This window comes from Ylistrum balloti, unplaced genomic scaffold, assembly GCF_031769215.1.
Source record: "Ylistrum balloti isolate Yb309-2 unplaced genomic scaffold, AGI_CSIRO_Ybal_v1 Utg369592, whole genome shotgun sequence".
NCBI classification, from domain to species: Eukaryota; Metazoa; Mollusca; class Bivalvia; order Pectinida; family Pectinidae; genus Ylistrum; species Ylistrum balloti.
In genome coordinates this window covers 844,134-866,985 of record NW_026781877.1, presented here as the reverse complement: position 1 = coordinate 866,985, position 22,852 = coordinate 844,134, and the positions used below count along the sequence as shown (strand labels likewise).

The 22,852-nt window shown below is 36.4% G+C and overlaps 1 protein-coding gene across 2 annotated transcripts in view; it reads left to right on the top strand.

The window, feature by feature from the left end:
* The window catches only part of LOC132544935 (zinc finger CCCH domain-containing protein 10-like), a 101,221-nt gene that overhangs the window by 54,032 nt on the left and 24,337 nt on the right, over nucleotides 1-22,852 (top strand). Inside the window, exon 1 of one of the 2 annotated variants that reach the window (XM_060208601.1) lies at nucleotides 10,171-10,377. The exons of the other annotated variant lie outside the window; for it this stretch is intronic. The gene's annotated coding sequence lies outside the window, so the exon portion shown is untranslated. Of the gene's footprint in view, nucleotides 1-10,170; nucleotides 10,378-22,852 lie in introns of those variants that run through there. 2 annotated transcript variants of the gene reach the window in all.

Here is a 22,852-nt window from a genome sequence, read left to right as displayed (position 1 = left end):
ATCTATTTTGACTGATAAGACTTTTAAGGATACTGATTCTCCGTATATTATGAGTTATAAGACTGTTAACTATACTTAATCTCCATCTATTTTTACTGATAAGACTTTTAAGGATACTGATTCTCCATCTATTTTTACTGATAAGACTTTTAAGGATACTGATTCTCCATCTATTTTGACTGATAAGACTTTTAAGGATACTGATTCTCCATCTATTTTGACTGATAAGACTTTTAAGGATACTGATTCTCCATCTATTTTGACTGATAAGACTTTTAAGGATACTGACTCTCCGTTTATTTTGAGTGATAAGACTTTTAAGGATACTGATTCTCCGTTTATTTTAACTGATAAGACTTTTAAGGATACTGATTCTCCATCTATTTTGAGTGATAAGACTTTTAAGGATACTGATTCTCCATCTATTTTGAGTGATAAGACTTTTAAGGATACTGATTCTCCATCTATTTTGACTGATAAGACTTTTAAGGATACTGATTCTCCATCTATTTTTACTGATAAGACTTTTAAGGATACTGATTCTCCATCTATTTTGAGTGATAAGACTTTTAAGGATACTGATTCTCCATCTATTTTGAGTGATAAGACTTTTAAGGATACTGATTCTCCATCTATTTTAAGTGATAAGACTTTTAAGGATACTGATTCTCAATCTATTTTGACTGATAAGACTTTTAAGGATACTGATTCTCCATCTATTTTGACTGATAAGACTTTTAAGGATACTGATTCTCCATCTATTTTTACTGATAAGACTTTTAAGGATACTGATTCTCCATCTATTTTGACTGATAAGACTTTTAAGGATACTGATTCTCCATCTATTTTGACTGATAAGACTTTTAAGGATACCGATTCTCCATCTATTTTTACTGATAAGACTTTTAAGGATACCGATTCTCCATCTATTTTGACTGATAAGACTTTTAAGGATACTGATTCTCCATCTATTTTGAGTGATAAGACTTTTAAGGATACTGATTCTCCATTTATTTTAACTGATAAGACTTTTAAAGATACTGATTCTCCATCTATTTTGACTGATAAGACTTTTAAGGATACTGATTCTCCATCTATTTTGACTGATAAGACTTTTAAGGATACTGATTCTCCATCTATTTTTACTGATAAGACTTTTAAGGATACTGATTCTCTGTTTATTTTAACTGATAAGACTTTTAAGGATACTGACTCTCCGTTTATTTTGAGTGATAAGACTTTTAAGGATACTGATTCTCCATCTATTTTGACTGATAAGACTTTTAAGGATACTGATTCTCCATCTATTTTGACTGATAAGACTTTTAAGACTTTCTCTGTTTATTTTGAGTGATAAGACTTTTAAGGATACTGATTCTCCATCTATTTTGAGTGATAAGACTTTTAAAGATACTGATTCTCCGTTTATTTGGACAGGATAAGACTCTACATAATAGGCCCTGTCGAACCATATAATGGTCATGTTTGCACGGGGTCTACATAATAGGCCGTGTCTAACCATATAATGGTTATGTTTACAAGGGGGTCTACATAATAGGCCCTGTCGAACCATATAATTGTCATGTTTACACGGGGGTCTACATAATAGGCCTTTTGTAACCATATAATGGTTATGTTTACACAGGGGTTTACATAATAGGCCCTGTGTAACCATATAATGGTCATGTTTACATGGGGGTCTACATAATAGGCCCTGTCGAACCATATAATGGTCATGTTTGCACGGGGTCAACATAATAGGCCCTGTCTAACCATATAATGGTTATGTTTACAAGGGGGTCTACATAATAGGCCCTGTCTAACCATATAATGGTCATGTTTACACGGGGGTCTACATAATAGGCCTTTTGTAACCATATAAGGGTTATGTTTACACAGGGGTTTACATAATAGGCCCTGTGTAACCATATAATGGTCATGTTTACATGGGGGTCTACATAATAGGCCCTGTCTAACCATATAGTGGTCATGTTTGCACGGGGGTCAACATAATAGGCCCAGTCTAACCATATAATGGTCATGTTTACATGGGGGTCTACATAATAGGCCCTGTCTAACCATATAGTGGTCGTGTTTGCACGGGGGTCAACATAATAGGCCCAGTCTAACCATATAATAGTCATGTTTACATGGGGGTCAACATAATAGGCCCTGTCTAACCATATAATGGTCATGTTTGCACGGGGGACAATATAATAGGCCCTGTGTAACCATATAATGGTCATGTTTGCATGGGGGTCTACATGAAAGGCCCTGTCTAACCATATAATGGTCATGTTTACACGGGGGTCTACATGAAAGGCCCTGTTTAACCATATAATGGTCAAGTTTGCACGGGTCTGCATGAAAAAGGCCCTGTCTAACCATATAATGGTCATGTTGACACGGGGGTCTACCTTATAGGCCCTGTCTAACTATATCATGGTCATGTTTGCACGGGGTCTACATAAAAGGCCCAGTGTAACCATATAATGGTCATGTTTACACAGGAGTCTACATAAAAAAGGCCCTGTCTAACTATAGGGTTGCATATTTCTGTTCTATTCCTTACTTGCTAACTAGCTTCAACAGAAAGGTGCAGGTACTCCTGGATAAAAACTGTTTGCATGTGTGATGTCAGTTTCATCCTGCAAACTCTTTAAAAGATGAAAAGACGTGCACGCAAGCACTGGATTGTGTAATTACATTAGCGGATTGCCAGTGTCAGGCAATTGTGCTCTACTTACAAATGTGAATGAATAATCATTGTGTGTTTTATTGGTGGCAGGAAAAGATGGCCTAAAGGGGCTGGTGTAAGCTAGACTAGGGTGAGTTTCATTCATAATCTGAGGCGATGGCCTAAAGGGGCTGGTGTAAGCTAGACTAGGGTGAGTGTCATTGGAAATGGGAGGTGATGGCCTGAAGGGGCCTAGTGTAAGCTAGACTAGGGTGTGTTTCATTAGTAATACAGGGCGATGGCCTGAAGGGGCTGGTGCAAGCTAGACTAGGGTGAGATTCATTGGTAATGTGAGACGATGGCCTGAAGGGCTGGCATACTCTAGGCTAGGGTGTGTTTCATTGGTAATGGGAGGTGATGGTCTAAAGGGGCTGGCATACTCTAGATTTGGATGAGTTTCATTGGAAATGGGAGGTGATGGCCTGAAGAGGATGGTGTAAGCTAGACTAGGGTGTGTTTCATTAGTAATACAGGGCGATGGCCTGAAGGGGCTGGAATACTCTAGGCTAGGGTGTATGTTATTGGTAATGTGAGACGATGGCCTGAAGGGGCTTGCATACTCTAGGCTAGGGTGTGTGTTATTGGCATTTGGAGGTGATGGCCTGAAGGGGATGGTGTAAGCTAGACTAGGGTGAGTTTCATTCATAATGTGAGGCGATGGCCTGAAGGGGCTGGCATACTCTAGACTAGGGTGTGTGTTATTGGTAATGTGAGGCGATGGCCTGAAAGGGCTTGCATACTCTAGGCTAGGGTGTGTTTCATTAGTATTGTGAGATGATGGCCTGAAGGGACTGGCATACTCTAGACTAGGGTGTGTTATTGGGAATGGAGGAGATGAACTGAATGGGCTGGCATACTCAAGACTAGGGTGTGTTATTGGGAATGGAGGAGATGAACTGAATGGGCTGGCATACTCTAGACTAGGGTGTGTTATTGGGAATGGAGGAGATGAACTGAATGGGCTGGCATACTCTAGACTAGGGTGTGTTAATTGATAATGTGAGGCGATGGCCTAAAGGGGCTGGTTGGGCTAGACTTGGGGATGTTTTATAGGTAAGAGAACCTGAGCTGTTGTATTGGTTATGGGAGATGATGGCTGGAAGTGGATGGCATGACATTAACTAAGGAATTGTTGGTTTTATGGTTGTCAGGTGAAAGGATAGGGAGGGGACACACAGTGAACACATACCAGATTTGCTACTTTACTCAATTTATTGGGAGTCAGATACATATACTGACTTTCAATGATAGTCAAAGGTACCATAGACACAAAGCAATTGTGACATTTCACAGATAAAATGAACAAAACATTGTACTACTAGTACAGCTATATATAGCTACACAATGGAATGACATTTCTACATAAGAGTACAATCAGCCATATCAAGTCATGTTATAATGCCTGAATGTTCTTTACCAGAGCTCTACGTTATTGGTATGATCATCCCATCTTCTGACATTTAACTGAACATATACACAGGTCAGGTTTGTTCGATTTTCCCTATATTGATCCAAGTTTTGTAAATCTGCATTTAGTCCCAAACATATTACAATTCCTTTCATACAATGCCTTTCTGCTCTCTTTTCTCTTGACCCCCATCTCTCTGTTTTTTCCTCTTTTCTCCCTTGGCTCTAATTTCTGCCCTGCTGTCCCATTTCCTATTCTCTCTTGACCCAAACCCCTACCTTATCCCGCTCTCTTTTCTCTTGACCTCCATCTCTCTGTTTTTTCCCCTTTTCTCCCTTGGCTCTAATTTCTGCCCAGCTGTCCCATTTCCTATTCTCTCTTGACCCAAACCCCTACCTTATCCCGCTCTCTTTTCTCTTGACCTCCATCTCTCTGTTTTTTCCCCTTTTCTCCCTTGGCTCTAATTTCTGCCCTGCTGTCCCATTTCCTATTCTCCCTTGACCCTACCTTATTCTGCTCTCTTTTCTCCTGATCCCATTCCCTGCATTTTTGCCCTCTGCTTAATTAGCTAATATCCTGTGCCCCAAACCCCTGCCTTTCTGCTGTTTCCCTCTCTTGGCTCTAATCCCTGCCTTATCTCTTCTTCCAAACGGACCAAAACTCTGTCTTCTCAACCACGCAAGTCTACCCCCATCTCGCCCAATCCTCAGCTTCTTTTGAAATTCTCAGAACTGACTGTCCTGCCTCCTTTATTTTTTTAAATCCATTGATATATATGTTTCTTTGATCTGAAATCCCACAAACATATCTGAGCTATATATTGCATGTCTCAATCACACGTAATTGCTATTTCATCAGATTTGGAATGATAAACTCCACATTGAATAGTACATATCCTCTACTCTGAACCCAAATTCCCTCCACATTCTTATCAAACATATCTTGGATATCTAAATAATGAGCTCTCCCCAGACATCTCCTACAGAAACTAAGTCTGCCCATGCCTTTTAATGCTGCCTGGTATCTTGGTAATCATACTTGACAAATCTGCGAGTATCTTGATTAGAGAGCTTTCAATTTAACGTTCAGACCAACATTTTCCAACAGAGATGTGATAGTACATGCGCCTGCCTCCCTTGCCTCCTGTAGGTCAGGGAAAGCAGTTGTTCACATAGTTCAGTGTATGTTACCCTAGTCAATAACAAATTTTATTAGACTGGTCTCATCCTGTTACCAAGGTGTTAATACAGATTAGTAACATTGTTACCATAGTGACTGATACAGATTAGTAAAATCATTTAACTATGGTGTTAGGTACAGATAAGTAGCATTCCATTGTATCAGGTACTGGCTAGTAACGCAGTGTTACCATGATGTTAAGTACAGACTAATAACATTTCGTTACCATGGTGTTAGGTACAGACTAACAACATCTCATTACTATGGTGTCAGGTGTAGAATTTTATGGTGTATATTGATGTGACAAGTACAAATTTCTAGTTGTGGAAATTTTATTAATTTGTTTGTAATTTTATATTTCCAAGTAGAAACAATATAATGTAACTTTACATTCATTGCAATGACTAAGATAACATGGTAACGATTAGAAATTTATCCACAATTAACAGAATTGTTAGGGAGGAGAAGTTTTTATTGATGAAATGCATAACAGGGAAATATAAATCAGAATAAATTTTTAGTCGGATTGTTTTTTTTTTTTAAAGTAAAAGATGAGCCAAGAATTCTTAAGGCTCCAGGAAGATAAAGGATGACCCCCTTATGTTTTATGTGTAGTTGACGGCGTCTGTCATGTATTGCACTGGTGCCCTGGATTTCTCCGGGGTTCTTGTGTACTTTATATCTCTTAATTGTATTCACTGAATGGCTTGTTTGAATGTTAATTTTTTCATTTCGATTAAGTGGTTTTTTAGTTCATATAAATTGTTCATTCCCTAACATTAGCTCAGGTAGTCCAACTTTGAATAAGTGACAGTGGGGCTTCCTCAAAAAGGTGCACTTCACCAAACACAGGTGTAACATGTTCAAGTTTACAAACAATATGCTGTACTTTCCTAACAATATTTTTCATTAAATCTAAACTTGAGAATAGACTTAGGAAGGCATTCATTTGATTATAAATGTCATTTGAGATACAAACACAGAAAAAAATGTATTCTAGAATAACATGACAAATTTCCTTTGAATAATGATAAATATAGATAGCAGGTATTTATCATATCAGTAGGAGCTGATTTGTCATGTTTAATGTGAACAAGTGACAAACTTGGGGCATTTCACTAGATATCTATTTCAGGGGGGTTACTTGTTTTACTGTTTTACTGGATTGGTATCTACAGATATCAGCATCCAGCATCCTGAAAGCTATAGACATCACTTACACGTTCTAGAAAAGACTTGTTAACTTCAAATAAAAATAAACAAAATCATTTTTATATAATGCCATCCATTTGTGAAATTGGAAACAAAAGAGAAATTTCACCTAGTATGCCTGTGAAGATAAATTGTAAAACAGCTTCAAAGAAAAATGAACTTTGAAAATTGCTTTCCAAAAGTCATTAATACTTATATATGTATACTAACTGTGCAGACAGATGTGCTTTGTTGTTGAGTTCTCTCATATGTGATCTTACAAGAGAATGTGCTGAAAGTCTGATATAACAAGGTAAAGAGTCTGATTGCTGTACTCTGAGGGTTGACCTTGCTAGTGTATCTGCACAATCAAGACATTAAAGCCTGAACAACTTCTGAACAGACTTTTAATGTTGCTCTCCTTTCAACCTCTAGTAGCTTTGCCTTGAATTGCCTACACGTAATGATGAATTAGATTTTTGTTACTTAACCTTCACTTGCCAGAATCATCTGTATACTTGATAGTTATGATATATGTTTTACTTTTATTGGAGGTTTGTTCTCTCTAGTTTTTTTTATAAAAATAGATCTTCATATTGTTTCTATGTCCTTCTAATTCTTCCACTGAATTTTACATTTGACCTACCTTAAGGGAAAACAGAAATTAGGAATGTCCTAAGTTCTAAATTAGCTGTACTACTTGTTATTTGAATAGCATATATATTTCTTATCATTCTGAGTATCTAGTGTATGCACCTGCTTTGTAAGGGGAAACTGGACAAAACAGTCTAAGAGAACATCTGTTTAGGCATGTGTTCTTTTTCGGTGATTACAGCCACCATTACAATTTGTAAACAAGAAATTATTTATCAGTTTCTTCCTAGTAATATATTTCGAGAGGGATACTAACCTGTACTTAATGATGTCAATATATCATGTGTGGGATACTATCCTGTATTTAATGGTATAAATGGGATGCTATTTTGTACTTAATGGTATAAGTATATCATGTGTGGGATACTTAATGGTATATATCATGTGTGGGATACTTAATGGTATTAATATATCATGTGTGGAATACTTAATGGTATAAATATATCATGTGTGGGATACTTACTGGTATGAATATATCATGTGCTGGATACTTAATGGTATAAATATATCATGTGTGGGATATTTAATGGTATAAATATATGTTTGGGATACTTAATGGTATAAATATATCATGTGTGGGATACTTAATGGTAAAAATATATCATGTGTGGGATATTTAATGGTATAAATATATCATAAGTGGGATACTTAATGGTAAAAATATATCATGTGTGGGATATTTAATGGTATAAATATATCATAAGTGGGATACTTAATGGTATAAATATATCATGTGTGGGATATTTAATGATATAAATATATCATGTGTGGGATACTTAATGGTATAAATATATCATGTGTGGGATACTTAATGGTAAAAATATATCATGTGTGGGATATTTAATGGTATAAATGTATCATAAGTGGGATACTTAATGGTATAAATATATCATGTGTGGGATATTTAATGGTATAAATATATGTTTGGGATACTTAATGGTATAAATATATCATGTGTGGGATACTTAATGGTATAAATATATCATGTGTGGGATATTTAATGGTATAAATATATGTTTGGGATACTTAATGGTATAAATATATCATGTGTGGGATACTTAATGGTAAAAATATATCATGTGTTGGATATTTAATGGTATAAATATATGTTTGGGATATTTAATGGTAAGACTCCTACTAGTTTAAAAGAGTCACTTAATTTACCTATCAAGGATTGCAGCTTTCAATAACAATTTTTTCTGTTAAATGTCTGTTTCATATAAATTACACAGTCATGACAATTGGACTTGTCGCACATCCAATAAGAAAGTCAAGAATTATCGTGTGATAAAATATGTCATGTAATATTCATTTTGCAACATGATACAATTTTTAGCAAACTCACATAAACACAGTTGCTTTACATGCAGAAATTTAAGACCAACTTTTGAAGATGTTGGTAATTTGATATTTTGTAGCAGGCAGTATGGAATTTTTTCTTGATTTTATGCATTTGCAAAATGCCTTTTGTTATGAAATGGATATGTCATCGGATCTGATCTTGTTGATACAACAGCCAAGACCATCCATGTTATCACAACGCTGTAGAGATCATTTTATATAACATGATTAATGGGAAATAAAGTCATACTGTTTCTTAATGCCTACTTCTACTCGCAGTTATATAGGTACTATCACCTTCTCACACTTACTGTTTTAACCATTAACTGACAAATTAATTAACTCATAATTTCAATACGCCCGTCGAAAATTTTGTTGAGGCATATTTTGGTATGACATTGTCCTTCTGTCTGTCATAAACTTACATTTGTCCACAAAATTCCTCCTACAGTTTTCAACTGATCTTTTTCAAACATGGTCGGCTAAATCATCATGACATGAAGTTTTCTGAATGGCAGTTTGATTCAGCTCAATTTGGAAGAATTTTTAGTGACTGACTCATGTTATCATGATTTTATCAGGTCTGGAGAACTCTGCTCGGAGTTTTCGACTGATTTTTTATTAAACTTGGTAGGCTTTTTAATTGTGTTTTCTAACACAACAGATTCATCAGTTTTTTAAGGAGCTGTTGCCTTTCATTTTCCACTTTTTACTATCCTACTTTTGTATATCTCGTACCTCAGTTTTTCACTCATTCCTCTCAGACTTGCTGAGCTTTATTACAATCACATGATATTATGTTTTCCTTATTGACAGTTTCAGTTTTTTGGAAGAGTTATTACCCTTTTTTTAAACGTTGTCCGTGTATATCGCCTTCCTCAGTTTTCAGCCAACTTCTTTGTAACTACTTTTCTTTCTTGACGTGAACCATTATTACTGTCTCCATATTTTGTATTCTTTTAAATACAATAAATCATGGATATTTCTTAAACAAGGTTACAGGCATATGTTATGCCGCATGAGTACTCTCGTTGAACACTATATCAAAAGGGATCCTCCTTGTAGATTTAAACCAGAGATCTAAGGGAACTTTATTTCATAAGCAAACAGAATCTTTATCTCACAGTTTTAATCACATGGTAACAAAATCTACTTTTCAAAGTATAAAGATGGGACATAATAGCTTAGTCAGTAGACCATAACTTTGGGTAAAGATCCACCGTGCCCGCTGGGAAGGTTATTGTTTCTCATGAAGCTGTAATCACAGACAGTCATGTGTTGTTTTGGTTGTGAATGTCCTTTTTTTTCCTCTCAAGGTTTTAACCATGCTTATACAAAAATAGATTCAGTGTACTAACCAAGGTTTCCTGAAAACAAAGAGAGCACGTAGATTTCTCTGTATGTAATATGTTAGGATACGTGTATATTTAATATTTGTATTGCAGCAGTCATGTATTGTAGTATGTGAAAATACAAGTACCTGTTATAATACAGATCAAACTTAACATCACTTATTTCCAATAACATCATTTCATCAATAAAAGGTATATATGTTTTGTATTGTAGAAATTCCATGGTCCAATCATGCATCATTGCATGGATAGAAATGCAACAAGTGTATGAGTAGTAAGTGTAGGCCTGTTGGGAGATCACATGTATTGTGCAGGAGCAGGTCACACCAGCTAGAGACAGTGTTAGGTAAACAGTGTGTGTCACTCTCCTACAGCAACACTGTTGTACCCTCAAATCACATACGATGATCACCTGTACATCAGTCCAGGCTTATCTCAAATCATGAATGGTTGTTGTATAAAACTTTGGATAATTCTCAGTAATTTGGACAGTGAAAGGAACTTTGATTGCGCAGGTAAGCTTTACTTACACAGGGTTACATACTTCTGATTTGGTTAGGGGCCACCCAGCACTGTGTCTTCATAGAAACAGCACATCTATTATTGATGTAAATACAGCATTTGTTCCCTCTTTAAGCTGTAATTTGAAAACAAAGAAATAAATATATATGTAATTCTTGAAGTGCGAGTGTTTAGATGTTTAAATAAGATGAAATGTGATTTAATTTTCACAATGTGCACAAAGAAAATACCAGGTGTATGTTTTGTGTAGAAGCTAAGAAGATGGTTGTTTAAAGGAAAGTTTAAGTCAATTCTTTTCATTTAAATTGAATTATTATTGTCTGTTTATATTGATCTAGATGCTGTGCCTTAGAAGGCATGGTGAGCCCAGTAAGGCTTGACACAGGAATGTACTAAATATAGTTCCATGTAAATGTGTAATACACACACACCCTCACACACACAAACACGGCTAAATGTACTGTATTGTTGTACTATAGCGGAAGTGTGTACACCATTGTGTCCATTGGGAGACTTGTTTATACCTCAATAACAGGGAATTATACAAGACAATGTATCTATAACACAGGGGTTGACACTTCAGGTGAGAGAAAACCGTATAACACCCCAGAACATATAATCACTCAAACTTGTGGTGTCCTCAATCTTACGTCTTTTTAGAAGTAGACATTTTTTTAGGTGATATACTACAGACACACAAGCTGTATTACCAACATGACATGTATTTTATGAACTGGAAACAAAATTCAAAGTGACATAGGAATGAAATTCCTGTGATGTGAGAAAATGCTGTATTAGATCAGAGCATATCACCTGTACCACCACAGGAAGTAACGCATGGGAGTAATAAGATTATAGATACCAGGTAAGATTTGTTCTCTCTAATTCCAACTTGTTTGAGCACATGTGGTCTTCCATGTGTGTGTGATCCCCAGCTGTAATCTGCCGGGTATAATAAACAGACCTGTGTCTTAACAGTAACAGTAGAGATATGGTTTTTAAAACACAACTGTATTTAAGAAGCTTTAATTTAATCATCAACAGTAATGACAGTTTCTCCCTGTGTTAAACGAGGAAAAAATCAGAAATTTCTGAGTTCTGCATGAAGGTGCATAAAAGCTGTAACTATCATTATTTTGCAGAAAAAAACAATGAGACAGGTTTAAACGGTTAACAAATTAGGTTACCCTCGTTGAATTATGAAATGTCATTTGTGATAGACGCCCCCTATAGGAATTCATAGAGAAAATCCTCAACATGATCATAAAGTGAGGGAGGATAATCTGTTGCAATTATATATTGTAATAACTTGATGACAGCGATGTGTTTTTACGGTACGTATTGGTCTATAAGCCCATGCCTGGTAATAAGCCCACATGTATTTGACTGCTCTGTAGATTTATAACCTAGGGTTACATCATTTCCCTGATTTCATTTCTTGTAATAAGCCAGTTCCCAGTCCAATGATAATAAGTAATATGTTGTCCCCTTTTAGGCTCATACTTATCGTAACATTCCATAGACTTCGGAACATTTTCTTCAGGTTGGTCATATCATAGAAGCTCTTTTAACACACCCAGTAGAAGATTGGAATGTGATGTTTCGATGACTACACGGTCACATTCATCAGTACATTGTTACCATCTTGTGTATTTTTTGGTCTATAATCTGTTTACATCCTGTCTTACTGATTTCAATCTTAGTGTACATAGGATCATAGTTGGTTGATTCTGTAACCATCTTATACACTATGTACGTCAGTGCTAGTACGCTTCACGCTGGTCATTTGTCTGATGAATATGACCATTTAGCTACTGACACATCACACTCAAATTTTTCTACTGAATGTGTGATGAGAAATCAAAAATTGTTTTCATTTTCAAAAAAGTAGAGAAAATATAGCAAGTTATCCGTTATATATACTTTTGTGTGTGGATCGAATTAGTTGCTCTCATCTTCTAGATAAAGTCTTGTACTAATATGATAAACAGTTATTAATAATGCATAATAAAGATATGCACAAAATATGAATGATGAATATGTAATTCAAAGTAATCTAGGATGATGAAATCATGGTCTACTTGAGGATATAGCAATTTTAGAAGAATTAGAAAATAGCGTTATACATATATCTTTGTCTCCTCCATTTAGAGACAAGTAAGTGTGATTAAATTTCTTAGAGCTGTCGTTACGATCATCAATCTTCTCCAAACAGAGTTTGCCTTCGTTTTTATTTTAGCCGATTCACCCTTTTTCCTATTAGAATGAAAACAAAAATAAAGGATCTGTAAATGCTGGAGATTACAGCTGAATGGTGTGTCAGTAGGTATATATATATATTTATATATATAAAACAAGGCATGACAATGAGGTGAAAAAAAAAATTGGACCAATTTTTTCCAAGTTACGCAACAGTTATGAATACCATGGTGTGTTTAGCTCCCAGTTTAATAGAATGCCCTGTTTTAATGGTAATGAATATACAGTGTACACTTTTATAGTGTGAATTCTCTTGAATAATGTATACATGTTCATTTTACAAGGAAAACGTGCAATGGCAGAAATGTGTGATTAAATTGGAACTTGTGTGACTCCTCGTATGTGATGGATATATAGTCAATTAAGATTGAACTGTGTCAACCTTACAGTGTGATGTTTGTGCACGTAGTACTTACTATTTAAGGAATATACAGGTAGAAGATGTATTACTTTTCACATACTTTACCTATAAAGTATATAGACATATATACTACTTTTAATATGGTCTATTTATAGAAGATATATACATATGTTACCTCTCATATATCATGTCAATCTAATGTTTCAATCACAGTCAACCAGGAAAAGTATTGAGATATGTTTATAAAAAGGACAATGATATAGCTAATGGTAGTATTTCTACTGTATACATAATGAGAGTGGGTGGGCTTATTACAGGACCATGATATAGCTAATGGTAGTATTTCTACTGTATACATAATGAGAGTGGGTGGGCTTATTACAGGACCATGATATAGCTAATGGTAGTATTTCTACTGAAACTTTATGCAGTAACAGTGTTGCTTAATGTCAAAGATGATTCATACCTAATATATTTTTGATGTTTTTTACAAACGAGTTGTTCTGTAATCCTAAAGGTTGCGGAAGTTAACTGGAATCCCTGTTGACAATCTCCAGGGTCAGGCAGGTGTTCTCATTACACCTCTCCATGTCTGGATGTCAAACCCATTTATGTGTAACTTTCTAGTCTGTGTCTTGAACTTGATACTAAGGTTTAAGGAATATTGTAATGAACTCAACTGCATTATTAATCAGAGATGCTATGGTCATCCTGAAGGCCATTGCATTTTATTGTTTGGAAGGGTTTCACTGTAGTCTGAGACCGGACATCTGTGTTTGTGAGACCCAGTCATTTGCTGATAACGAAGTAATAATCCATATATATTTAATTGGGATCTGTAATGAGTAGTAGCCAGTATGTTTTGAGATCCATACCTCAATTAGATGTTATTTCAGGAAAAAATTGGTAATAATGTGTACTTTTCAATGATGGATATAATAGAGAGGCAAATTGTATTGACTAACCACAATTTATAACCTAATTCTGTACACCTACTGCTGTTGTGTTTACATTGTGTCAATACCAGACCAATAATACAATGGACCAATTACCTGCCTGTAAATATTTGTTTGTTGATAATGACACAAGATCATTTATGTCCAAATCCCCACAGTGCAATTAGTGCAAGTGTACAGGTAAGATAATTCCTGGTATATGATATCAGATCTATCCGACATTAAGCTCATGTCTGGTAATAAGCCCACCTTATATTTTGATGTTCAGATAATATTTGAATGTCCTGTAGTGATTAAGGTCACTCTCTTTGTCACTTTGAGTAAAGAGAAGTTTTGAGAAATTTACAGAATTTTTAGAAACAGAAACTTGTTCTAAAGATACAATAACTTTGTACAGTAATAGTCAATACAACAATCATGTAAATATCATTGAAATATCTTTCAAATTTGTGTTAGCCACCTCAACAGCCAAAATACTCCTGTAATGTTATATAGACAACAAGCGTTCACCTGGCTGAATTTACGGTATTATAAAAGATATGGTAAAAGTTGATAATGCTGAATTATCTTACATGATATAGTTGGTAGCCAGATTTGTTTAGATTTGGTGACTGGGGCAAGTCCCAGCATGAACAGATCTGAACACTCAGGATATGTAAGCATTAGGAGATTTAGAAGCTTGCTTGAAGCTAAAGAACTTTGGTTGTGATTTTTTTTCTCGGGTCAAAGATTGGAAACCAGCAAAACTTGAGAGTAAATTTTACCATATTAAGCGAATGTTCCTTTAGCACCAAGGGGTAGTCAGGAATGTAATGAGAGGACATTACTCTTCTCTATCACATAAATCAAACGAGCACAGTAGCAGGAGGGAGCAATCATTTAGTGTTACATAGTAACAAGGTTGGGGTACCTGTATGTTTATTTCATTTGAGCTTGAATCAGTTCACACTTTATCCCTTCATTCTTGGCGTGTGAGTATGAAATAGAATGTTCCTGGGAAAAGTTTTCTCCTTAACAGGCATAAAATTTAGGTATACCTACATTTCAGGTATAAAGTTCAGGTTTGTTAGAGAAAGAGGTAATAACTCATTGAAGTTGGGTGTATTGTGGAAATGGGTAAGAAGCTGTGACAGTGAAACTGTTAAGACATTGATGAGTGATGGAGGAAATCAGTAGGAAGTTCAGATGTTCTGGGGAAACAGGTAAAAAATCCACACATGTCATTGAAACAGGTTAACAGCTAAAGTGTGTTGGGGAAACAGGTAAGAAATTCAGGTGTGTTAGATGAACAGGTTAACAGTTCAGGTGTTTTAAGGTAACAAGGTAAAAAAATTCAGGTGTGTTAGATAAACAGGTTAATAGTTAGATCTTTTAAGGTAACCAGGTAAAATAATTCAGGTGTGTTAGATAAACAGGTTAACAGTTCAGGTGTGTTAGATAAACAGATTAACAGTTCAGGTGTGTTGGGGAAACAGGTAAGAACAAATAGATTAACAGTTAAGGTGCATCAGGGAAAAGGGAGTTGAGCTCTGCACTATACATGTTACCCCTTTCTCATTAAAACAGCTCTACCATACTTCATATAGATAATATGCTAATATGTTCATCATGAGAAATGTGAAAATTATGCAGCTACTCCTGGAATCTTTTATGCAAATTTGTCCTCAAGTAATATTCTATATTATGATTAGTGTATGCATGCATTTAAACAGAAATGTATTATTTCATATCTGGAATGCCACAACCTTAATTTGGCAAATTAATTCATTTTAGTGTGTATATCTGTCAGTATATATACTGCTCTCCATAAATCAGTATACAGCTCAGTTTTGAAACATCATTAAACTCCATCTGAGACAGAACAGAAGAAGGGACACTTTGACAAGATATAAACCGAACATTGATGCCACCCACACTTTGACATATGCAAGACACACTATTGTAACACTTTTTCACAAATGATTACAGCATTGTCATCCTATCCCATTAAGTTGAGTAAGGACATGGAGTGTTGTCAGCCTCTCATTAAGGTGAGTCAGGACATGCACAGTTGTCGTTCTGAGCTCCTATTAAGCTGAGTCAGGACACATGTTGTCATGGTGCTGTCCTCTGTGATGTTTAGAGTCAAGTTAGGATATAAAGCATTATTGTTTCCTTATAAGAAATGACTTAAAGGGACGTAACATCTGTTACGTGGACATATTGGAGATGATATTGTAGATATATCATTAGTCATGTGTCAGTAGGTCATTTCTCTCCTATATGCTTGGTTGTTATGCAGAACATGCATTTTCCTATCCAAGTTTACAGTTTAACATAGATCACTACATTTGATTTTCAAATAATGGATTCTGAGAGTTTCTCATCCCTGACAGGTTAAATTGTTTATTGGGGGAATGAGATGGGAAGATTTACAGATTTCAAGAAAAATTAGATAAACATTTTTCATTACCTACTTGTAGTAAATTCAGCTATTGGATCTGTGACAAGAGAGATAATCCCACATCTGTCTGGGTTTTGTCCTGTTCATTCTCATATCCTGGTGCAATACATCAAAGAATCAAAATGGATAGTTTGACTGCTGTGAAGTATGATAAAATACGCAAAAATGGGTTATTGAGGTTATCATGTCTGGATATCAAACAGTCATTGTTGACAGACTTGACCAGTGTATGGGTCTCTGTTTGGAGTCTGGTTTAGTCATATAGTATTTAAGTGAGAGAAATGTTGAATGTTTAACCAATAGTTAGAGAGAATCTCAACACTGAGACACTGGTACCAAATAGACCCACAAATACTTTTGCTGAGTTAGCAGAGTTGTAAGTACAAGCACGTGCTGTGTCCTCCAACACTTACTAATATCATCATCAAGAGCCTACTTCAGTACCAGTTACATAATGGGCCTTTGTTACAAAGTATAGGACACAAAACTGGGAGAATCATACAAATATACTTGTGTGATCTCCAGCACGGCACCCTCTAGGAGTAAGGGTCTCAGGAGTGAAGTCATTGCTTTGTAGAAACAACATACTTGTATCAAAACTAAGATGACTATGGTAACTGTCCCAGGTGCCTGATGTCCAAGGCCATTGATTTCCATGGTAACTGTCCCTGGTGCCTGATGTCCAAGGCCATTGATTTCCATGGTAACTGTCCCTGGTGCCTGATGTCCAAGGCCATTGATTTCCATGGTAACTGTCCCTGGTGTCTGATGTCCAAGGCCATTGATTTCCATGATAACTGTCCATGGTGCCTGATGTCCAAGGCAATGATTTCCATGATAACTGTCCCTGGTGCCTGATGTCAAAAGTCATTGACTTCCAAGGTCCATGATATGGTAACTGTCCCTGGTGCCTGATGTCCAAGGTCATTGACTTCCATGGTCTATGATCATGGTAACTGTCCATGGTGTGTGATGTCCAAGGTCATAGCTGTCCTTGGTGACTGAGGTCCTTGGAAAATGAAGTTTGTTATTGATAACCATGGTTTACTGTTGTGTTTTCTTGCTATGGTGACCAAAATTAGCTGTGCCTTCAGTAGGCATGGCTACCATAAGTTTTCCAGAATCCTAAATTGGACACCTATACAAATTGTTTATCTTTTCCTGTTTTAGATTCCTGCTACACAAATTGGCAGCATTAGGTAAAGAAATATAAACTTATTCTTAACAATTGTCAGAGTTTGGAGATGATGCTGACTGAATGAAAGCTTTTTAACTATGTTCAAAGGTTGCACACATAGCATCTACATCATTATTTGAAGGTAGATATAAGTTTGTAAAACCTCAACATGTCTTAGAAAATACTGACAGAGACATAAAGGCATACTAACTAGCTACAATCTAGGAAAGTCAGGATCGTAAAAAGACTGTTTATTGTAAAGTTGGAAGCAAAACATCCAATAACAAACCTGAAATGAATTGTTTGGTAACAAGAACAGATCCATGAGAAAGCAAGTCTTACATATGTGGAATGGATGGGTGTTCAGAAATGGTGCCATATAACACAGAAAAAAAATAAACATCAGACCTGAAGATGTGTCTTGTGGAAAACAATACCCCTTAAAAGAGGTATGTTGGAGATGAGATCAACTGTTTTACAATGTTTGTGATGAGATATGATTGTTATATGATGGGAATTTGCTCTCTGCCAAACCTGGCATTTCCCATTGAACAGAGGAACTGTTGGAGCCAAGGCTTCGAAGATATGTGAATCAGTAGTGCATAGGCACAGTTTTTTGTACTGTACATACCAGCACAGCCTCCAGCCTTCCCTATAGTACACAATACTAGTTTGGTTCCTAATTCTTTACTCATGTCTAATTGGTTGTATAACTTCAATATAGACCTTTCTAAGAAATTTCTTCAGAAAAGATTCTTTATGTAAAGGTCATGCTAACATTGGTAATATACAAGATATTTGTTGATTTTTTTAAAGATTTTAACAGTGTTACTGACATGAATTGGTTGATTTTCATAACGTAATTTTTTTCAGAATGAAACTTTTAAACTGATATTTCAGAAGTTTAATTAATTGTAAAATTTTCATAATTCATATAAGAACTTAAAAAATTAGGAAGATATATGTTTACATGTATGTACAGAATTATATTGACAAAGAGAGGATCATTTCAGAAACAACAAGAAAATACCAACATGACAACAGGATCATTATCCAAAATCAAAGTCAATAAAACTAAGGCAAAATATGAACCCTAAAAAAAGTTTATACAGTGTCTCCTGAAAAAGTGAAAGGAGAATAAGACCAGGTGTTCCAGAAGAGTAACCTTATGCTTCTGCTACATCAACAACACCTGCCATATCAATCCAAGTAAAGTCACTTTCTCAATTTGAGATCAAGGTAAACAACAATTAATTCAACAAGCAAACTAACAAACATCAAATATGTCCAGCTTCATGTCGTATAAAACAAATAGAATATTTCTAAATGAGAACAATATAATGACTGTAAAACAATCCCATAATTTTACTTAACCTGCATCTTTTGAATATGAATTTGTGACCTTGTAAATCTCTTTATCATGACATCTTATAGCCTGACTGGAAACTTCACCACTTAAAACAAGGAAGTTGTCTTCATTGGGTTGATATTGTTTAAGAAGCTTCCACTACAATACATGAGATGCAGGATTTTACTCTCCCTATTCTGTTAATGTTAGATTTTCTGATAAAAAAAAATTGTTTTTAATTTCATTTTAGCAGAGAGTCTCTCCCACTTAACCCTTACATTGAAGATTGCCCAAATTTCACTGAAGTGGATTTGATCAAAAGTGACAAATTTTGACATTAGACCTAAAGATATAGTTAGATACTGTTTCAGGGGAAGTTTGATGGCCTCAAATGCTTTGGATATGAAGAAAATGCCTCTATTTCTCCAAGAATTAAGCTTAATAGATTTTTATGGCACACAACAGGTCATAAGTTTGTCGTAAATTTTGCAGGAAGTTAGTGAAAACACATTAACCTGGCTTGGCCTGTGTTGCTGCTCACTGAGGTATCCATCATGTACATGTCCTAGGGCAACACTGTTCCCAAGATCTCCTGTGTACTGGAACTAAAAGGGCTGGATAGTGTATAACAGGGGAGGGACTGATATTACAGGGAGGGATTGGCATATAACAGGAGAGGGACTGATGTTACAGGGAGGGATTGGCATATAACAGGGGAGGGACTGATGTTACAGGGAGGGATTGGCATATAACAGGAGAGGGACTGATGTTACAGGGAGGGATTGGCATATAACAGGGGAGGGACTGATGTTACAGGGAGGGATTGGCATATAACATGGGAGGGACTGGTGTTACAGGGAGGGATTGGCATATAACAGGGGAGGGACTGATGTTACAGGGAAGGGTTGGCATATAACAGGAGAGGGACTGATATTACGGGGAGCGATTGGCATATAACAGGGGAGGGACTGATGTTACAGGGAGGGATTGGCATATAACAGGGGAGGGACTGGCATATAACAAGGGAGGGACTGATATTACAGGAAGGGGTTGGCATATAACAGGGGAGGGATTGGCATATAACAGGGGAGGAACTGATATTACAGGGAGGGATTGGCATATAACAGGGGAGGGACTGATATTACAGGGAGGGACTGGCATATAACAGGGGGGGGGGGACTGGCATATAACAGGGGAGGGATTGGCATATAACAGGGGAGGGACCGATATTACAGGGAGGTATTGGTATATAACGGGAAGAGACTGGTGTATAATAGGTGAGTGACTGATGAATAAGCGGGAAGAGTGACAGGTGTATAATAGGGAAGGGACTGATATTACAGGGAGGGACAGGTATATAACAGGGATGGACTGGTGAGTAACAAGGAGGGACAGGTATATAACAGGGATGGACTGGTGAGTAACAAGGACGGACAGGTATATAACAGGGATGGACTGGTGAGTGACAAGGAGGGACAGGTATATAACAGGGATGGACTGGTGAGTAACAAGGAAGGACAGGTATATAACAGGGATGGACTGGTGAGTAACAAGGACGGACAGGTATATAACAGGGATGGACTGGTGAGTGACAAGGAGGGACAGGTATATAACAGGGATGGACGGGTGAGTAACAAGGACGGACAGGTATATAACAGGGATGGACTGGTGAGTAACAAGGAGGGACAGGTATATATCAGGGATGGACTGGTGAGTAACAAGGATGGACAGGTATATAACAGGGATGGACTGGTGAGTGACAAGGAGGGAAATGTGTATTAACAGTTGATGTGATCATTCAAAGACAGTACATCAACCTGAATCTGACTCCATTCAAGTTATTTGCCATATATCTTAGCATTGTCAAAGCTTTCTAATGTTCAGAAGTGTCATTGCTATTGGGGTCACCAGTTAGATTGATAAATGTCTTGTACCTTAATATAGTTTGATAGTAAGGATCACTGTTTCTTGCTGTCCATTCAGACCGAGATTATTGTCCTGCATACATGTGACTACTGTAGATATAGGTGTGGACAGTTGTGACGTAGTGAAGTTTGGGTGAGTACTGCATCCAGTCTGAACAATCTTATCAGATTTTGATGTTTGTCTTTTGTGGTGGTTTTTGACCTTTAAATGTGTCATTGTGGTTGTGGAGAACATTATTCACTTTTACTAGTTCTTCCCTGGGGGGGCTGAAGCAGAAAAAGCTTTCATTGGAGCATAGAAGGGATCCAGTCCGAGACTGCTGAATCAGGTCAACGTTGGGTGACCTGGGAGGTGTAAGCAGGATTCTATCATTTCATTGCTCCGCAGGGAAATGATTCAATTTGGGTCATCGCCTAAAATTGTTAAAGCAAAGCATAAACTACATAACAGAATGATACTGTAAAGACATTTATTTTAAAGAATCTTTTTTGGATGAGAATAACAAACATGGACAGTTTTACTCTAACTACTGTAATACAGTACATGTTGGCCTCATTCTCATACCTAAGATAGCAGTTATATCTGCTTATTCTGACAACCTGTATAGATATGTAACAATACATGTAATTCTTTTGATGGCTGTCCAACACAAATCACTGGTATAAGTACTAGACCAGGTCGTGATCGTACCAGTCATTCATTTGGTTAGAGAATTTGCCTAGACCATGAACTTCCCAGGTTCAAGTCAGGATGTAGCTGTAGTTGCTTATTCTCTTTGTCTTTACATCCAACTAACTAGTACCAACAAAAGGTAACATAAGGTTGTGTATCTCGCATTTTGTTTTCCTTTTGCTGTTAAAATTATGGAAAAGCTCATTAATAGATTGATTAATCTTAATTCATAGAATAAGTTCTTCATACCTTTGTCACCTACCTCACGTCCATTGTACATGTATCTGTTAAATACAGTTGTTGGATCGTACAACGTTACACGACGTACAGTGTGTGCACAATGTCAACGTGATTTATGCACTATGTATGTACGATAGGATAAAGTGTGGGATAGGGTTTATTTATTTTCTAAACATTTTGGAGTACGACTAAGTACATTTCCGAAGTAAGACATAAATATATAGGTTGGTCACAGAATAGTCGTGTGCACTTGTAATTTAAAGTGTTTTGTTTACATAATGCAACATATGACCAGCCTCAGTTTACAGAAACTCAGCAATGCCTAATCTCAAATCACACACCGTCAGAAAGGAAAGTTTCTTTTCAATACTTCTGTGTTACTGCCATTTTTCTATCATTTTGTAAACAAAAAATATATACTCAGGTAAACCTTAAGTGTTGTGTTTGTTACACGGGCAACCATGCTGGTACAGATCTGAAAATATCATATATATACCTGTATACAGATAATTTTTGTTGGCTACGGCACATCACTTGGAACTCTCTGGGGTTCGGAACTACGCGATTAGACAGAATAATGCAATGTCCAGTGTTATTTCAAAAAGTGTCAAATTGAAAATGACTTTCTCTCACAGTTCCCTCAAATCAGTGAAAAATGGTGAACAACTTTCTTTCACAGTCCCCTCAAATCAGTGACCATTGTGAACAACTTTCTCTCACAATCCCCTCAAATCAGTGACCATTGTGAACAACTTTCTCTCACAATCCCCTCAAATCAGTGACCATTGTGAACAACTTTCTCTCACAATCCCCTCAAATCATTGACCATTGTGAACAACTTTCTCTCACAATCCTCTCAAATCAGTGACCATTGTGAACAACTTTCTCTCACAATCCCCTCAAATCATTGACCATTGTGAACAACTTTCTCTCACAATCCTCTCAAATCAGTGACCATTGTGAACAACTTTCTCTCACAATCCTCTCAAATCAGTGACAATTGTGAACAACTTTCTCTCACAATCCCCTCAAATCAGTGACAATTGTGAACAACTTTCTCTCACAATCCTCTCAAATCAGTGACAA